We start from the raw sequence: 20,800 nt of genomic DNA on the forward strand, positions 1-20,800 counted from the left end.
TTCTCCTTACTTTAGCTCCTTAATATCGTCTTTAGCTGAGTAGGGAAGAACACAAATTGCATGACCCTAGGGAACCTTGTTTCAACATTTATTACTGGAAAAACGTATGGCTTTCAAAAGATAAAATGAATTTCAAATACCACCTCTCTTCCTATGCTGTGCTAAATGCAGCAGTGTTGTAGGCTTCTTACACTCTTTGTCGACAGATGTGATGTTCACATAAGAGCAGAATCTGACCAGCTAAATTTAACGTAATAGAATGATGAATACTCCACAGGCAAAGGTTTTCCTAAACATTTAATGCTACAGCACATCTGATTTCTGTTTTCAGATTTAATCCTAGATAGTCTGGTTATAGGGATATACAGTAACAAACTGACAAAGAAATATGTTCATTTTTTGGTAGTGACCTAAAATATATAGTGTTTAGATTGATGGCTACTTAGTAATGCTGGGAGGGATTTATTTGAATCTAAATTTACCTTTATATCTTTATCCTTTTTTTTCTTTTTTGCTCTCAAATATCTGAGCAATATTTTTATCTTAGAATATATTAAGGAAAGCATTCAAATTGTTTCAACTACTTAGCAGTAATAATTGAGATTTTAAAAATTCTAAATAACAAGAAAAACCAGTTTTCTGCAAAATTCTAGGAGAGGTTTTATTGGTGTTAAAGAAATCTTCTAATTTTTAACTATTTTTTGTGAATATGTTGTTCACCTGGAAGTTCTGCAAATGACTGGGACAAAGCTTTGAGAATAGTGACCCACTGTGACATCGCCTTTACTACTCCTACTGTAGAAGAGACAAAGAAGCAATTGCCACACAAAATCCTATTACCGTAATATTTTTAGAAATTTTGCTGGAGTTTCCAGCAGAAGGGAAGCTGAAGCAAAGTAAACAGCAGCTCAGTAGTTAGTCCCTATCTTGAAATCTAAGGTATTCAACAAGATATGGATTTTTCAGAAAGGGCATGTTGTTTCAGTTCTCAGCACTTGTTAAAAGAATACATTCTTAGATAATACATCATGGGGATGTATCCTTCATTCTTAACTTTATTTTCTCCTTCCCTTAGAAACCATAGAATCTTTTGAGTTGGAAGAGACCTTTAAAGATCACTACATTCCATCTCCCCTGCAATGTACAGGGACACCCACAGCTCCATCAGGTGCTCAGAGCCCATCCAGCCAGACCTAGAATGTCTCCAGGGATGGGGCTTCCATTGCCTCTCTGGCAACCTGTTCCTCACCACTCCTATGGTAAAAATCTTCTTCCTTGTATCCAATCTAAATCTCTTCTCTTTAAGTTTGAAACCATTTGCTCTTGTCTTGTCACAACAGACACTGCAAAAGAGTCTGTCCTCTTCTTTCCTATAGCTCCACATTAAATATTGAAAGGCAGCTATCAGGTGTTCCTGGAGCCTTCTCTTCTCCAGGCTGAACAGCCCCAGGTCTCTCAGCCTGTCCTCGTAGGGGAAGTGTTCCATCCCTTGGATCATTTTTGTGGCCCTCCTCTGGATGTGCTCCAACAAGTCCACATCTCTCCTGTACTGAGAACTCCACATCTAGATGCAGTACCCTAGGTGAGGGCTCATCACAGAGCAGAGGGGCAGGATCACCTCCCTTGACCCTCTGACCATATTTCTTTTGATGCAGCCTAGATACAGTTGTTTTTTTTGCCTGCAAGAGCACATGTCCAGCTTCCTTCCCCCTGTACTCACAAATCCTTCTCGGCAGGGCTGTACTCTATTGTTACATTCCCTAGATTTTACTGATAGCAGAGGTTGCCACGACCCCGGTGCAAGACCTTGCACTTGGCTTTGTTGAACCTCATGAGGTTTGCCTGGGCCCACCACGCAGCCTCAACAGCAACCAGTCCTTATGGTGCGTTGATTGCACCACACAGCTTGGTGTCATCTACAGACATGCTGAGGGTTCACTCAATCTCATTGTTGATGTCACTGATGAAGATGTTGAAAAGCACTGGTTCCAGTGCTGACCCCTGAGAGACACCATTTATCACTGACCTCCATCTGGACATCAAGCCATTGACCACTCTGGGTACAATCTTGCAACCAGTTCCTTGTCCGCTGAACACTCATCAAATCTTTCCAATTTGGAGAGAAGGATCTTATAGGGGACCATATCAAAGGCCATACTGAAGTCCAGATAGATCACGTCAGTGTCTCTTCCCTTGTCTACTGATGCAGTTATGCCACCATTAAAAATGACAAAATTGATCAAGCAGAACTTGCCCTTGGTGAAATGAAATGGTTTGTCGAAAAAAAATAAATAAATTGATATTTTTATCACATATTTTAAAGAAGGCATGAAAATTAATATTGGGATAGATGTGTCCAAACCTAACAGTTCCTGGATGTATCCACTTGTTGTATCAGCAGGAGAAATTCAAACTTGGATTCTTCCATTACCGGATGAGTGAGCAAATTAATGGGATGTCAGCTCTTTAGAGTTATAAAGGTCATTCCTCATCTTCTCTTCCAAAAGCTTCACTCTAAAATAAATATAAACTATTTTTTCAAGCTATAATCATAAAGTTTTGTACACAGCTCTAAGCATTCTTTTCATCTACTGCAATTTGAAAAAAAAAAAAGTTATGTGTTGTACAGCCAAAGAATTCTTCTCTATAATAGATATTACTTCATTGTAACCCTGCACTACAGACAGAGCACTGCTTCAGCTGCACATCTAAGAGACTAAATTTCAAATATTTGTAAGTACTACAATTTCAGTAATATTTGACCACTTATCTAAAGAGTAAACTTGGTTTTTAAATTTGTCTTCTTGAAGCAAAACTTGCCTATGCTGGGATTTGGGGAAATAATTTACTGAAAGGAACCAGTTGTTTGCCAAAACACGATTTTGAAACTGATTAGAGCTATTCTTACTGGGGAGAGAAGCAAGCAAGCTAAATTCACAAGGTAAACCAAATATTTCTGAAAGATTGCAAAAGTTGACTGAAGGAGACCATCAACATTTCCCAATTTCCAATGATGTCATTAGCTCAGTCTTATGGCCTCTATACCAGGATTTCACTGATCTTCTAAAATATGGCTCAGTTTCTTTCCTTACAGCTGCCCCAAGATTCCTCCATCCTTGCCTAGTGTCTCTTCCCCTCTGAGTCCAGCTCTAGAGTCACATTCCCTTGGGAAATTGTGAAGGCTAATTTTTTAAGGCTAATTTAGCTACAAATATCTCAGTCTTTGTTTGTATATTTTGTTGCAGATTAGTATGTTTTGTTTTCCTTTATCATTGTAGAGCTGAGTGGATACTGGTCTAGCATCACACACTTAATGTTTGTCTCTAATCAGAAGGAAGCTGTCGTTATACATAAGTGTTTCACTCACCCTTAGGTTTCCCAGCTATCTTTAAGCCCTACAAAAGCCTGCCTAAAAAGCTCAAGCTACTCTTAAATATATTGCCTAAACCCATTTGTCTAAGAAGGCAAAAGTTATTACCAAAAATCAAAAGGATTCAAAAATCCTTATAGGCAGGATTAAATATTTTGAGTCTTCCTAGATGACTTATTTTCAGAATTTGTTTTTCTCCATTTACACAACTACGGTGAAACTGATTCTCTATTGGCATTGCACTGCCAACAAACTCGTAAGGAAATGCTGCGTGTGGTGCCCCTGGGCACACCTGTGTATCTCGTTAACTTAACGAGGGAGAGCTGTGAAGTCAGAGAGCAGGTGTTTGACTGGAAGAAGCTGCCATTTTTTAGCCTGCCCAGAAAGAAAAGGTTGCAGACTGTGTGGAGGTTGGATTTAAGAACAACGTGGATGTAGAAAGAGGTGCTTGAGAAGAGATCTGCTGGCTGTGAGGAGCAGCACAGGGAGGTTTCTAAGGCAGCCTGCTTTGTGGTGCCAGGTCAGTTCTCTTTTCTCTTGTGTTTAAAGCGTAACTTCTCATTGAAAACAAAAGAATTGTATGGTAGAACAAGCACTGGGATTAGAGAAGTGTGAAATGGAGGTTGCTTATTCTTAATGAAATGGAAGCCACTGCCTGCATTGGCCTGTACGCTGTGAATAGTGGCCTGGGTTTTATGTGCTGATTCATGCTGAAAGCATCTTTATGGAAAAAACACAGGCTGTTTTTCTGTGAGGATAGTTTGTAGGGATCATGCTGTTTGGGGTGCAAGGAGGGCTTGGCAGAGTATTGTCAAGCGCTGTATATTTTCAATTGGAATGTTTTTAGAAGTATAAACAGATGGAAGAAGAAGTACTGTGAAGTTGGGTTTTCGTTTTTGTTTTTTTAATATGTTACTACGTACCCAACACTTGTGAGTAAGGGCATGTTGGTGTTTCAGTCCTGACTGTATGGGGACAGCACATCCAGTAGGATAACCTGTAGGAGCAATCCTGTCTTTGCTAATGACTTACAAATTGTGCAAGCTTCTTCCTTTTTCTGTTCCTTCAATTTCTTTACAGTAAGCTAACTGAAAAGCAGCATTAGCTGTGCATATTGCTGCCTAACGCAAGCTTTCTCTGTCTTTTCTGAAGGATCTGTTATCACTACTTTAGACCTCTGTTAACATCATCAGTTGGCTTGTTTCAGTCCTGAGTCCTGAATGGGTCAAGCTCCCCTTTATATGCAGTGTATAGCGTAAAACAAATACACACTGCTGCACAGACCTTGTTTTCAGTCTATGCTGAAATATGAATGAGAATTAATAACCAACTGTAACTCACTAAACAAAAAAAGATTTCTACTTCGCAGAAGAGGAGAATGAGCGTTCTTGACGAGAGTGTATTTGGCTCTTAATGTCTTTATTAAAATAAAGAAGATAGGGCCATGGAGGAAGGAGTTGTAAAATAGGGCTGTCCCTCTAGTAAAACCAGGCATTCAGCTGTTAGTAATTGGCAACGTTCCAATTGCTTCAACTCAGCTATGTTGATTTTGCCAGCTGAGGAACTGACCCTGAATATTATCAAAGTTTTCTTGGAGGTGGCAGGAAAAGAAATCCTTTACAATTTCCTCTTAAAGAACTCAGGATTTCCGTTTTTGTAACTGCAAACTTCTGAACAATTCAGAATGAAATGTGGAGCACAGAGACAGGCAACACCACACTGACTGTATTTGATTAGGGTAATCCTTTTTTCCCTTCTACGTGGTTACTACAGCCAAGCAATTATTTATCTTACTATCAATTGCTTGAAGCACTGTAGACTACAGGTTAAATATTCTCATGTCAGTGTGAGCTTTTACTCCAAGTTCTCATTGAAATCTAATGGCTTTCATCTTCAAAAGAAATTTTAATGAGTTCAAAGTACCTACCCTTCTGTTTTAATTGTTGTACTTCATACACTTCACATTCTGGAGATCAAAACCACTTACTTCTCATTTTTTTCCACCTGAAAATACTGATGACAAGCTCTTTCCAGAGCTCTCTTCTTATCACAGTTGTATTAATGTGACACATAAATCCAGAAATATGCCACATGTGCATTATTGAAACGTATACCTAAAACTTATGTTTAGCACTTAAAAAGTTAACCTGTGCCTACCAGAATTACTTTGATACCTGAAATCAGAGACAGAGCTCGCTACTTCAGTGTCTGAAATAGTCAAAACAGAGCTAAAGCACTAAATAAGTGGTGGTAAATGTTCAGGGTACAAGTACCCATGGACCACGTGTGAGTCAAAGCATGCAAAAAAGTATTTTTGTGTATGTATGTGTAGGCAGCTATGAATATGCTGTTGAGCTGTACTTTTTTTCACTTCCTTGGGCCAGTTTGCACGTATCTTAGGTTATATTCATTCAGTCCCTTTGGCATCTTCATGCATTCTTTTGGTTTGATTGTATCCTTTCTTTCACTTGTCCTCGTTATAAATATTAACTGCTATTGTCTGGATGTGATAGACAATAGACAACTTTGCAAGTGAAAAGATATCTGTATTTTTCAAAGCAGCTATAATTGTAGTTTTAATTCAGTCAGTATTTAAAATGAAACATGAGTATGACCTGCTGGCAGTTGTAGGAATTAAAGCTTTTTGAAATAGTGAACTAGTAGTTTTCCAGTACTGTGAACAGGTTGCATTTTGCTTATTCTATTCAGTCAGCACTTAGGGAGAGTTACTTCCCCTTGGGTTGAATATAAAATTATGTAGCATAAAGTACTTGTGTCGAACTGCAAAACATTATGATGTTGGAAGGTGTGAGCTGGGCACGTTATTGGCTTTGCAGGATATACTACATGGACAGAGTTTAAGCGACTCTTTGACCAGTTCCACAGATCTGAAATGTCTTTTGTATTGCTTCTAGAATGTTGTCCAGTAGATGATAATCCAAAGAGCTGCATGCTATATGCTCCAATAACAATGGTTAGCAGGCTATGAAAATCTTGATCTCTATTCACTAATAAAAGAAATTATTAATAAAGGTGGACAGATTATTTAAATTCATAAGAAAGTGTGAAAAACCAGGACTAGAACTATCTCTTCATTTTTAGTTGATATTTTTACTTTTTTTTAAGCAGTTGTTACAGACAAGTATTAAGACCTTATGTAGTTCACTGTGCCAGGCTTTATGCTGGTTCCTAGATGAGGACCAAACCCAAGCACCAAATCCTGCTATAAGCTGTTTATATTTATTAGCAACAAGTAGAACATTCATATTCATATATAGCTTTAGTTACTATATGAAGCTTTCTTGGGAAATTGTGATGGAAGATCAAGCCCAGTATCTAATTTTTATTTTACTTTTTTTTTTTGAGAAATTAGGAATGTGTAGGCATTTTTTTTAAAAAAGTTTATATTTAGAAAATACTATAAGCTAGTACTTGTGCTTGTCTCCTTATGTGGTGATCCAGTTTTAGAGCTCAGTTACTAGTTATTAAGAATCTTTAAAATTGTGCTTTTTTTAGCTACTAATTTACTATCAGCCATCCAAGGATAGATTGGTAGAGCATAAATGAAATGCTATAATTATACAAGGGAGTGGGTCACTGACCTTTGGATTGCAATATCTTGTCGCTTTTGTCCTTTCCTTACACCACTCAGTCTATAGGATGAAATTGCATCTTTTTCTTTGGTTGCCTCAAGAATGAGGTGGTATTGGAAACTAGTGAGGCGTGGTACAGTGTTGATGCTCATAGCTTGCAATAACTTACCTATTTTCATTTTGTTTGATTTTATTAACACCTGGGTCTCCAGGGAACACAGGAAGGAGGAGAGGGAAGGAGAGAATACTTCAGCAATAATCTAATGATGAGCACTTACACTTTCCCCCCCAAGCCCTGCTGTTATATCAAGTGTCAAGATACCTCACAGCCAAGCAATTTATAATACAAAGTGTGTGTGCATGTATAAGGGGAGATGTGCAGATGTCATGACATATACACATACATGAAGGACAGCAAGGGAGTCATTAAAAATATGGATTTTCTTTCTAATGCAGGGGCTGTTTGTGAGCTGCTGCAATTGGCATACATCAGTGGAACTACTCAGAAATTTACCATCTGAGCAATTAGTCATTTAATGGAAATTAAACAAAATTCCTCACAGAAAAGGACCATAAAAATATAATATAAAATATAAAAATATAATGTGAAAAGACAGAAGAAAATAGGGACCCTGCCAAGCAGGGAATATAACCCACTCCTGCAATCAGAGGCAGAGAAGCGAGATGACAGTGCATTTTTGTTATGCTCGCTTTGAGGAGTTTTCTGGTGCCCAAACTAGTGTTTCTGGATACAAGCCTGCAGTCTAGAGGTGGCAGCTAATTTAGAGTTGCCACAAGTATTTAAATACCACAGCAATACATCAGAATAATCAGCCTTAAGAGAGCTGTGATTTAACATGTCCGAATCACTGAGTTTGCAGACTTAGTTGAATGAGGGGGAGCAAGAGTAGGGAGAAAACAAAAAGCTCATGCAGCAGTTTGTTGCTTTTTTGTTGTTGCTCTTTTTTTTTTAATGAAAGTTAGAACTGAAGATGTGCTCAGATGGTTGTTTGGATTCACCATGATTGCCTGTACTCTCAAGGGCAGATTTGTTTTTATTTTGAAGTGGCTAGTTGTGTAGGAAGCAGTGGAATCTGCAGGTTGACAGTACTCTATTGCTTACCATTGCTCTAGTGGCAAACTTCTTGGAAAAACGAAAGGTGGTCTGCAGCTGCGTGAACGGGCAAACTGATGTTATTCTCCTCTTCTTTCTTAATCTCCATCTATCATCTGTCATGTTGCTGCTATATAAGTGTGTGACCATGAAATGAAGTCAGTGGAGAGAGCAGGACCTGCTGTTCACTGAGCAGCCAGAGCCACGTGGTGTGCAGGTGGACAAAATAGCTTCCCTAGCTGCGTAGGAGGGAGGAGAGCATATTAATAGATTCAAGGTTTTACATTCACTTGTGTATGTGCACATAGCTCTACTTATATTTGATCAGGGCACTGAGTTTAACAGTGTGATAAATAGACTAAAGGCAATGGGGCCAGGAGTGTCTACAGAAATTTAAAGCCGTAAAAACTTATCTTACTGAATGCGTTCACTTCAGCAGAAAAATGCCCTTCTGTTACATAGGGAAAATCCTCCGATTTAAAACAAGAGTGAGAGAGTCAGTGTACCACATCATCCATGCCAGTTTCCAGAAAAGGTTTCTTTTCTCAGCACTGCTTAACCTTACCTGAATACACGTGGTCTGATGCACTTTGGTATATGTCCTAGTTGAAATGCTAATTTCAGCAGGGCAGTTAATTTCTTGCAAGATTTTGGGTTTAGTGGTCACTGATGCGTTGCAAGGAATATCATTACAGCATTGTTTTATAAACTCTACAATTATTGTTCATTTATAAAGAAAAAAATAAGAAAAAATTAACTTATTGGTCTATATTAACCTGTTTCTCAGAAACTGATAGGGAACATAGTCCATGGAGTTTAATTGGATGCTGTTTCTGAACTAACTGTACGCAAGCTGGGTTACTTCCAAGGTCACCATTTTTGTGCTAAACTGAACAATGAAATCACTTTTACTGAGAATTATGATTATGATGTATGCAATGCATAAATATTTCTCTTGTGTAAACTTCTTTTCTGATGCACCACGTGAGATGTACAGTGGTGTGGAAAACTGACGTTGCCTCGCATCTTACCATAGTACTGTAGAAAAGCTGCATTCTTTGATAGCTGATTGCAGTGAGCACTTATGCAGTATATATGAGAAGTCTCAGTTAACTGATTTTGAGCGCTTGTTAATCTAACCCCTCAGTTTTACAGAAGTTCAATACTACAGACTCTGTACGTTAACAATACTGCAGTGACCACACACTGGGAGTGAGCAGGAGGTTCTACTACCCAATCAGTGCCTATCTCCAGCAGGACTGAAGTTCAGTTGTCTGGCCAGGTGATCTGCTCATCCCTTTCACATTTGAGACATTCCATTCACCAACTGATTCTACTGAGCATTTACAGAATGCTACCTTCTTAATTTGCTTTAGAAGGGACTTACGTCCTCCAGACTTCCTATCACAGACCATCTTGTGCAGATTTTCTGTCTGGGTTGACCTTTCTCATAGGTAACCATCACTGCACTGCTCTTTATGTGCTAATAATCATTCTGACCTAGCTTCAGCTTTTAAAAAGTTGAGTGATCTAGTTTTTCTTTACTCAACAGTCAGTGAAGGTAGGAAAAAAAAAAAATCTCTAGAGGATATCTGGGACATTTTATTTTCAGATGGGATTAATCGTTCCCTGAAAAAATGAAGTCATCTAAGGGATTGGCATGAGAAAGCCTCTCATAAACAGTACTGCTATGTTTGGGTTAAGAGTGGATGTTCTAAAAAGCAGATAGACAGATTTTTAGATTGGTTAGTTGGTTTCTGGAATGGTTACCTGATCTAGAAGAGAAATTTCAGAAAAGGAACGCTGGTGGACAGCTTCCTGCTTAATTTTTTTTCTTCAGTATTTCAGAAGCAGCTTGTTTATGTATCTGTCACAGTGACAAAGAATTGACAGATGCAGACAGTATCAAAGCGTTCTAAAGAAGTGATAACTGTCTTTTGAAAATGTAGGTTGCAGCAAATTGAAATAATTCTCCCACACTTTGTCTTATCATAAAAATTCAGTTATCTCCTGGTTCTGTCTGTATACATAAATCTACACAACTCCAAATTGATTTAATAATTTCTTCTGAGAGATTTATCAGGTTTTTTTTCTATCTATGAGAGACAAGAGAAGATGCTTGATACTCATACCATTACAATTATTAGCATTTTCATGAGCAGAAAACATCCTGAAGAGACAAACCAAACTCTCATTCTGAGAGACTCATGCTTAGAACTTTTTTATCACTGGATTTTTTACTTATTGTGCTAATTTAATTTTTATTAACCAGAACAGATTGTAAAGATGCAGAAATTTCCTCATGTTCTTTAGCATCTTTGTGGGATTTGGAGACCACAAAGTAGGCTTCTGAATCCCACAGAGTGACTTAGTGAGATGACAAGGTTCTCTGCGTATGGAGTGAATACACACGTGTTCTAAGTTTCAACATGCGAAGTTACTTCAGTTACATAGCTTTAGAAATTGACTTGATTTTATTACTTATTTGCATTATCAAAGGTTGCATATGTTTGAGGGTCCTCATTCTGTAAGGTTTTTAATGGTTTGAGCATTGGAAAGATGGAAAAACATTGCTACGATGTGAATGATGTTTGAAGAACAGCATTGCTTCCAGCCGATCTCAAGATTGACCTTTAGAACAGGAAAGTTAGTCATTGGGCCTGATCTAGGGAGGAAGTTTAATTAAAGAATTATAGCAAAATAATTTTAGATAATATCAAAAACAGCAACAAAAAAAGGAATCCTAACTTGCCACTAATCCCTCTGCTGAGGACAAACAATTTGCTGTTGTCAAATTTGTTCTATTTCTTGCAGTGCTTTTGTGTTCTGTAGGAGCCTTTCTTTGCAGGACAATAAAGGAATGGGGGGGGGAGGAGGAAGGTTGTAGTCAGCTTTGGAAACCTATTTGCAGAGAGGCAATTTCTGGCAGATGAAACGTTGTAAATTTTGACACTTGTGTAATGACAAACCTTCTCATGGAAATATCACTCTCTAGGCATAATGGCAGTATTTCAATTTTAGCGTGTTATAAACAAATAGCGATATTTGCTCTGAGCAACATAGTGCATAAGTGAAGCACCTTGGTTAGGAGGCCTGTTCAATTAGCACCTATGTAGGCAGACTGATGATACAGAGGGCCTCTTTCAAATCTATGGAAAGCCTTGAGAGAAAAGCTCCCAAATCTAGTTTCTCCACAATCTGCACCAGATTTCTTCTTTGGAGAGGTGGCTCTTGGAGGGGAGAGTGCAATAAATAAGAGCAAGCTCTAGTTACTGAAACTAATTTGCAGTCTGTCATCCAGTATAAGTGATATTACTGGAGCCAGATTTTGAAATAACTGATGAAGATCACTGCAAGGGATCTCTCCAGCTGAGACACTGCAGTCTGATCATTCAAGAGCTCAATGGCCGGTGCCATGAAGTGCACCCTGGTGGGCATTGACTCACCGGGACCGCACAAAGCTTTTCATCAGTCTATTTGCATACAAGTGATCACTAGCTCTGCCAGCTGTACTGCCTACATGCGTGTCCCAGCCCTGCCTTAGCATGCTGAGTTCCTTATGGCGTCAGTCTTTCTCAAAGCAGAACAGCTTCTATTCCTCCCTTCATGCTGATGTTGTTCCGTGTAGCCTGTGATCTGCTTAAATAGCCAACGTAGCCATGACTAACAAATCATTTGTATTCACAGCATCAGCTTCAGGGGAAAGACACATGGTGGCTCTCAAGGGATTTGAATGGTGAACAAAACACAAACACTCAACCTGTTTTAAGCAAATAATTTTTCTTGTGTCAAAGAAATGTGAAGCGCTGAGTTGCAGCCTATTCTGAAAGGCCCTTCTCTGACATGTTGAGTGGTGTTTTTCACTGTAAACAGCCGCCTCCTTCCTAGCAGTTGGAGTAATCAATTAACAGAGTCCAGATTACTGACTTCAGTAAGTGAAAGAGAGGAGAATTTAGTTCCGTAGCATTCATACTGCGTGTGTGTATTTACAAACAGGGATGAGCCTTGCCATCGCTTACTGTTGCTTTGAATCCCATTTTTATTTCTGAGTATTCTACTATCCAGTCTGATGAGTACTTTTTAGCACATTTTGCTGTATTTTGCAGGTCAGTCATATATAAACATAGAACCATAGAATCATTAAGTTTGGAAAAGACCTCTAAGAACAGTTGGTCCAACTGTCCACCTACCCCCAATACTGCCCACTACACCGTGTCTCAGTTTTGTACTACAAGCACGTTAGCACTAGTTCAACTTATTTATTTGCATCGTACTATTCAAATCATGTGTATGAAAAGGACTGGGATTTGCATCTTCTAGGCTGTTCTATTCGCTGGGTGGAGTAGATGGGTCACTCGTTGAAAAACTCCTGTTAAAGCCAATGGAATGCTTCTTTTTCTTCCTAATGAGGAAAATGTTCTCCAACTAAAATTACTGTTGATATCAATGGGGAAAAATGGGATTTGATTTCTAAGATCTTTATTAGCATGCATGCAATAGACTGCTTTTTGTGCTTTAATGCATTGATAAACTGTATTTTTTTAAGGCATAACATTAACCTAAGAAAAACTGATTATTTATTGTATCTAATTGAATATTAGATACATTTTAGGTAGATAAAAACATTAGCACAGAACTTAACACATTGTGTTGCCCAAAGTCTGTGGAGAGAGAGTCTGAAATGTGTGTGGAAGTTGATGTCAGTTGGGTTTTGAAGGTTGTGCTTTATGAGTACAATACATTAATTGATAGATATAAGGGAGCAATCAAAATGTAAATAGAATTTGGTTTACAATAATGCCTGTTTACTGTATAGATATATTATATATGCTTTTAGGAAGCTGGACTCAATTTCAAAACATATCTTTAATTCATGAATTGTTCAAATGAATTCCATTTGCAGCTTAAAAAATATTGTGATTAAAAAATTATGCTTCTTCCTGCACAGAATAAACTTCATAACTTTGCATTATTCCTATACTGAAAACTGAGCCAGAAGGGAGTCCTCTTATTTGTTCTGAAATCATCGCTACCATTTTTAATACTGTAAAATAATTTTCAGTTGACTGATTGCTTTTGCTGTGACAGCTGTACCTTCAGTAGATTCTAATAAACTCAACTTAGGTTAAAGGCCATATTTCATTATTGTTATTGGTGTATGCTGCACGTATTTGAAGTACCATATGCTGAGGCATATGTTGTAAGGTATTGTTTAGAGTTATGAATTTATGGTACGTATAGGATGGCTATACAAGGGGATAAAACTAAGCTCTTTTGCTTTCCACTATCAGTAAGTAGAGGGAAGGCAGCATCTACTGCTAAAGATGACTTTTACTTTTATCCTATTCTTCAGCTTTCCTAGAGTTCCCATCCTTTTTGGTGTGCAAAATGAAGTCATTTGTAGCACCTTGGAGAAATTTTCTCCTCTCTAGGTGACCTGATAATGGCAGCGCCTGATGTAAGTGATAGCCAAGTGTGGAAGTTCATTCTTACAGCAGAGATAGTTTAACATGAGCAATAGACACACAGTGACTTAGTGGCCAATTCTCAACGCTGATGGAAGGTTCTCCTGGGGATAGCTTTTATGTGGTGACCTAAAAACCTCGAGTTCAGGAGGCAATTAGGTGGCTATCAGGATTGTGCCCTTTAATGCTAGGATAGCATTTAGTTAATAGCCCATCTACTAACGTGTGAGAGATACATACCCTTTCCCCTCATTTGCAGCCTGTATTATGTGTTATTCAAAACCAAATATTTACACTCAGATCAATGTTTGAGCTTTAAATAATTGCTGGAATCTTTATTACAGGCTGGTGTCTTTTATCTTCTAGAACTTAAGTGACCACTATCAAAATAAGTTTAACATCTTAAAATTATTACAAAATTCATGTGGGAGAACTTTAACAAAATGTTTGATTATTTTGTAGCTGGGCATAGTGTTACTAATGGCTGCGTTTAGTGATGGAGGCTATAAACTGTAAATCATACCAGTGTTTCCCATGGCAGAGCAAGCTGCAGTAGTGATCTGACGATGCCCTTTGACCTCTCTGAGGAAGGCATAGTGGGAAGTATGTGAGGACACTATGCTTGATTAGTCTCTCCCTAGTTTGCCTGGGTAGGAAGATAATTGAAAACACAAAGGACTATGGAAATTGAAGGTTCTGAAATGCACTTTTCAAACACGTGCAATTTTAAATCTATAATGTGTCATCTATATCAGTGGTGGACATTGTCTTCATTACATAAATACAATTCTTCCACTAATACAGTGCAAATAAGGGTTAGGCAGCATCTGCAGCTATTGTAATCCGCACTTCAAAGAGCGGTATCCATTTTATATTCTCATAAGTCTAAGAATTAAATAGAAGCTTTAAACAGAAGAACTGTTTGTCTGGTTCATTTCCATTCTCCAATTTGTAGTATTGAATACAGAACGAAGTTGAATTTTGTCCACTGTGATTTTAGAGGGGGGAAAAAGGCTGCATAGCTTATACTTGACAACAACTGGGGACTGGGAGAAGAAGGAATTTAGTTTAGCTATTTTAATACACTGCCTCTATAAACTGGTACAAGACTATTATTCTGGATGTTTTCTGGTCTGTTGAGTCCTAATGTAACTAATCTCCAACAGATAGTACTGCCCAGGGTTCCTGTAAAACAATCATCTGCAAACATATTTATTAACCTTTGTTATTTAGCCTTCTGCAGAGTGCAGGCCACCCTGCTGAACAGTCTACAGCATTTATTTACAATGCTGACTCGTATTAGACATCATTAGGTACATAATAATTATAATAATTATGTGCATTGCTTAGGCTACCCTGCTAAATAACAACCACTTTTATTCAGAAGTCATAATTGCAGCATCTAGGCTTAAAACGAAATCTAATTAGATGTCAGTTCACCCTCTTTCACATAATCTATATCTCCTGTACAGCTATGAAATCCATCTAGCAAAGATTAGTTTGTTTAACCTGAAAAAGGATCTGTATGGTCTATCAGGTCAAAGCTATAAGGTAGTGAATATTTTATAAAATAAATAAACAAATCAGAATTCTTGCAACAGACCTTCAGAGATTTTGTACAACTTTTTTTTTTTTTTTGAAGGAGGCATAATGCTATTTCACAAACCTATTTCACTGGAAATTGGGTTGTCTTTTGCAGCCGTACTGCATTGGTTGACATAATAGTTCTGTAACTGGATTGTGGGATATAACCTTAAAATTCCCTGTTAGAGATTTTGAGTTTTGCATAGTTGAATATGATCTTAATGTGCAGCTGTAGTCCTTATGTGAGATTAAAGAAGTCTGCAATCTTTTCAGTTAGACAAACTTTTATATTAAAGGAAATACAGAGGTGAACTAATCCTTAAAACTACATAATGAATCATTTGCTAAACCTGATTTCTCTCAAAGGAAAGGGTTAGTTGATAACATTGCCAGTGTTAACTGTTTTCTCTGGCACATGACCCCATTTGCAGCTCCATCTAATCTTTTTCCAGGGCAGTAGCTGGCACTGACCTTACTCCATCTATGGCTATGAAGCAGTAAAATCACTGTGCAAGAAGCCATATTAGATTATCACAAAAGAAGTTTTAAAAGCTTGGGTGCTCCTGAGAAGGTAGAATTGGTAACGGGAATAAACTTAAACAGGTTCACTCCAAACATCTAATGTGTTACAGATGTCACAGATCAGGGACTGTATTACCTTTTTTTTAAAAAAAAAAGAAAGCTGTATGTGAATCTGAGTACCCATAGCAAGTTGCTCTGTGCTTTTGTTGAGTGGTCTAAATGTGACTGGAAACAGTTACTAGTGCAGTAACTGTGCTTCATTATTTCAAAACTGTGAACTCTACTGTCTAGTAGAGTTATGCCAAGTGGGCTGCTAAGGACATGACTGGTGTAGGAAGTGGAGTAGATGTATTCATATCAGTCCTCAGGATATTTCCTCTCTGAAGTCTAGTTAGTGTGTTCTGCTAGGGCAGGACTGTGGCCATCTGAGTCTCTCTTGGTGTTTTTCAGCTTTATCTAGTCCCTTCCAAAGCCTCCTTATGCTTCCTAAACGCTAAATTGCTTTCATGTAGCCACTTTCAATTCCAAAGCCATTTCTTTCTCTTCCCATAGAGCCCTTGTGCTCTATTCAGCTTACCTTAGCTTTCTGACATAGATTTCCCATGACTATATGTAAGTAAATTAAGATTTTGAACTTAAAATTCTCCATTCAGGATAATTCCTGAGTTTGGCAGCCTCCAGACTCTGCAGGCACTGCACTGACATTTATTAAGTGCCTAGGTATTGTCTGACTTTGGTTTCTGAGTTGTGTTCAATGTGCCATTTTTGGGTAGCCCCTGCTTAGTAAAGGGAAGTTGTAGCTTTCCACTGAAAAACCTTATTCTGTTGTGTTAATCATCTGTAAATTGTATGTATGTAAAACTGTTCATGTTCAAGTTTTCCTTTTGTTGCCTGGCACAATGTTGACCTCTGTGCCATAACAGACTGATATTAGTCTAATTCTAGCTTGTAACATCAATACCACAACCTATCTTTCCTTATCCCTTCACAGAAGGGTATCAGACAGATGTATGACTGTGAAGAACATCAACACCAGCAATTCAGAATCTGTCTGGTCAGTTTGTGGGCAGTGCTGAGTACATACCTCCTGAAAAATCACCTGGGTCTCTGTTTTCACTGTAACTGCTATCATCTCAGCAATTATACCTCCTCTGGCTTAAAACTGTATTGTTTGTATGCTAATAGGAACATTACTGAAGTGATAGCAAGCTTAGTGTGGTTATGTTTTAAATAGATATTTAAAAAATCAACTTACTAATACTGCTGCAATGGAAGCAAAGTGCCATATGAGCTCATATAAAGACATATGCATACACATGTATGTTCTCTGAGAGACTGTCTTCTAAAGCTTTCACCTGGAGTTTTAGGACTTTCCCCTTTAGGGTATCACAGAAACAATGATGTCAACCTTTCATGTAAAATACCTATTTCTCTACTTCATAGTGGTTGGCCACATCCCTTATTTCTTAGTGATTCTGAGCATGCATACGTAGTTAATGCATGTGGATATCCACAGGCATTTCATTTATCTTGGTTGTTCTGATTGAGACCTTTTCATCCTGGAAAAGAGAGGGTGACAAGTATTGACAGGTACAAGATATTAGGAAGGTTGCAAAAGTAAATCTGCTTCAGGAGTTTTGGAATTGTTAACCAGTGAACTTTGAATGCCATGAAAGTTCAGGTTCATCTTATAGTTACTCTGCAGTACAGTGCTGTGCACTGATTGCACTGATACTTTCTTTTCCTTGTGGTGTAGTACAAATTGTTTTACTATGGCATCAGTACCTTATTTATTTTCCTCCTAGCAAACTAGTTGGAAGATTCATGCATTGAAATGATGTGAAAATGTCATATGAAATTTGAGAGACAAAATCTTTGTAGGCTGACATAGACCAAATTCTTTCAGTAGTCCTACCTGCCAGGTTTACCCAAGTGCAACATCTTGTACTTGGCCTTGCTGAGCCTCATTTAGATCACTAGGTCTACTTCTCAGTCTTGTCAAGAATGTCAGATAATAGGTTATTTAGGAAAGTCTGAATGGGACTTACTTGTTTTAGTGTCTCTTGTGATTTGGATGTGTATGGTGTCATGTAGGAAAGACTCAGTGTTATTTCAGACAAATCTTGTGATAGAGATTCTTAGTTGTCTTATATGAACAAGAAAACCAAGCCAGGTAATCAAGCACCTGGTTAGGTATGAGGTAGAAATTAACATATTATCAAAACTAGAAACTTGCATTTCTCTAAATAATAATTGTGCTCCTAAAGCTGTAAATTGGGTAAGGGTTTTCTTCTTCAATAGAAAAAAAATACATAGTTCTAAACTGCATGGATTCCTTTGTTAAATGCTTAGAAATAATGAGCAAGGAATTAATAATATTATAAATGTACTTTGTTTCTGTTGTTTGGTGAGAAGTGAAAACAATTATTTAAAAAATATGAAGATATTTAACAAAGATATTGTATGTAGAAATAAGACCCTTCCCCCCACCCCTCCCAAAAAAAAAGAGGATTATCTCTGACTCAAAAATAGAAACTGTTAGAACAATTCCAAGTTTTGATTTCTAAAAGGCCAAGAATATATGAAACTCATTCAGTGGTGCCACTATACTGTGTGCAAATAATCAGGTATAAAAGTAATATAGCTTTGCCCAAATACAGAAGGTGATTGGATATTTCTATTTCATGCATTTGTTTCATAAGATACTTTAAGATATAGTATCACTGTTCTAGTTTACCTGATGTAAATCTTGAGATTTATTTTGGATATCTGCATTATAAGGGAACCTTCAATCTAGAAAGAAATAAAAATCAAATTTGGTAACTGAAATCCAAAATTAGACAATGTCAGGGGAAACAAGTGCAGGTTTTCAAAGGAGGGATGGCGAGTGCCAGTTATGTCAATTGCCTTGTACTTAAAGCATTAAGAGCAGAATGTGAATACTTAAAAATATCAGATATCAGAAAATGTTTTTAAACGTTCAACACTAGCCAAAGTGTTTTCCTACAGCATCTGGCATGTTTTGTAGGTGATGCAAATGCTTCATCAATGCTATAAATTTTCTAAATATTTGTGCTCAAAAAGAGTTGAAAAGGGATCTGAGAGTGCATGCTAGTTTGTTTTTCTGGGGTTTTTTTTTTTTGTTTTTGGGTTGTTTTTTTTTTGGAGAGTCATCACACAGCAGATTCTCTGAGTGCCTCAGTACCACTTTCACTAGTGTAATTATGCTCCTCCTTGCTCAAGTCATACAGTCAAACAAATCTCAGAGGATCTCGTATTTGTTTGTTTGCTGGATGTGAATGCAGTGATCCTGCTTCTCCACCTAATCTTGAAGGTCCCTTGGCATGTTGATCTTCTATCAGTTGTACCACGGGGTTTGTCTGTGTGGTTTAAGGCTGGTTGCACAGGGCAGTGTGAACATGATCTGGCTGGCATAGATACAGCCAGTACAAGAGGCTGCTGATTCAGCAGGAGACAGTTACAAAAGCACTTCTAAGGGAAACCACAGGATGAGGCAACACTGTCTATAACAAGAAAAAGGAAGGATGGAAACAATCTCTTAAAAATAAAGTGCCTGACTCTAGTCTTGCTTAAAAGTGGAGTATGTCAGCCTGCTGGAATGAGCACTGATCCATAGGATAAATAAGGTCTGATTCAGGTCCCACATCCGAGTGGTGAGATGTAGTAAGACTTAAACAAAGCAGATACAGTGCACTTGAGAGGGACAGTTCTCACTCCAGTCATTCCCAGCATAAGTTCAGTGAGTTTTCTGTGAATGTGTTTGCTGGCAGTTCTTAATAGGAAAAAAAAAAATGTATGGGTAAATCCTTCCTGAGCAGAAGGAATGCTGCTTCTGCAGCCAAATTCTGATAGCTTTATTTGTTAAATATTACATTGCTTAGCTGAAGAAGGCAACAGAATGCAGTGTATTCTGGAAAGGAGTCCTCTGTGTGCATCCTCTGACAAATGTTGAAAGGGGAAGAAATTGCAAGACCAACTATGTTTGTACTTTTTGATATATTGTTTCTGTGTTATGAAACTCTGACTGTGGTGCACGTATCACAATAATTCAGTTTTAATAATGGAAATTTGAGGCAAACTGTCTTGGGACTGCAAAATGCCATTAACAGGATGTTGATAAATACACGATAAGCCTGGGAGCTCATAGGAGCATCGCTCTCTCATCTCATTTCTATGTCATTGTCTGTATAAAAAAAGTTGAGACTAAAGTTTTTAAATGGGGATGCTTTAAAATAGGCGTGTGAAGGATAGAAACCTTGTGAAAATGATTCTAGAATTGTACTAAGCTGTCCTGATGGCTGGTGTTTTGGATTTTTTTGTGTGTGTGTGTTTATTTGTTAAATTAACCCAAGGTTTTATAGTTCTCTTGCTTGCAGGGTTAACATAAATACTGGAACAGGCCCTGTCAGAAGGAACTTTATCTTGATTTTTAGTGGCAGTAGAATCAGTTCAGAGTGAACAACTTGTAGTCCCATATGCTACACTGCCTGAGGGCTGCATCAATCCTGGGAATTTGTTTTGAATTCTGTCTGGAAATTATTGAATATATTTTTGAATACTCCTTCACTGAATGATGTGATCCTTCTATGGAATGGATAGCGTAAAGGCAGAATACTTATCCCTATATCTTTGCATTATTTGAATGCATGGCTTGTTGGCTTACAGAATGACCTTTTCCACAAATAGAGATAAAATATTTGCGTTAAACATTAAAGAGGCAGAGTTAAAACATGAGTCACATTTAAGAGCTGGAATTATCATTATCACAACATACTTGATTATATGCAAAATGGTGAAGTACACTGAAGACGGGAAAATGATTCTTTTTTTTTTTTTTAGAAATTGACTCCTGACGTCTGGCAGCAGTATGTTTCACATCAGTGAAATGCATCTTGTTCACAATGTACTTAAGATCTCTGTATTTAGATATTGGTCCTGCAGAAGCATAATTGTGGAAGAATATTCTGGGCACTGGGATGGGATTTATTTATCTAAAATGCTACCATAGAAAGTAAAAGTATCAGCTGCTTTCTTTTTCTGTCACCCTCTGTATGTTGTAAGCAACAACTGAAGTAACTTGCATTGGGTTTGCTTGTATTTGCTCACTTGAAAAATACAGTGCATCTGATTT

General features: G+C 37.7%; 1 long non-coding RNA gene across 1 annotated transcript in view; it reads left to right on the forward strand.

The window, feature by feature from the left end:
- LOC116217123 overlaps positions 1–20,800 on the forward strand; it is a 60,083-nt gene extending 39,283 nt beyond the window's left edge. Inside the window, exon 4 of the long non-coding RNA XR_004161150.1 lies at positions 20,509–20,800. This is a non-coding gene — a long non-coding RNA (uncharacterized LOC116217123). The remainder of the gene's footprint in view (positions 1–20,508) is intronic.

The sequence above is a fragment of the Meleagris gallopavo genome, chromosome 13 (genome assembly GCF_000146605.3).
Source record: "Meleagris gallopavo isolate NT-WF06-2002-E0010 breed Aviagen turkey brand Nicholas breeding stock chromosome 13, Turkey_5.1, whole genome shotgun sequence".
Taxonomy (NCBI): Eukaryota; Metazoa; Chordata; class Aves; order Galliformes; family Phasianidae; genus Meleagris; species Meleagris gallopavo.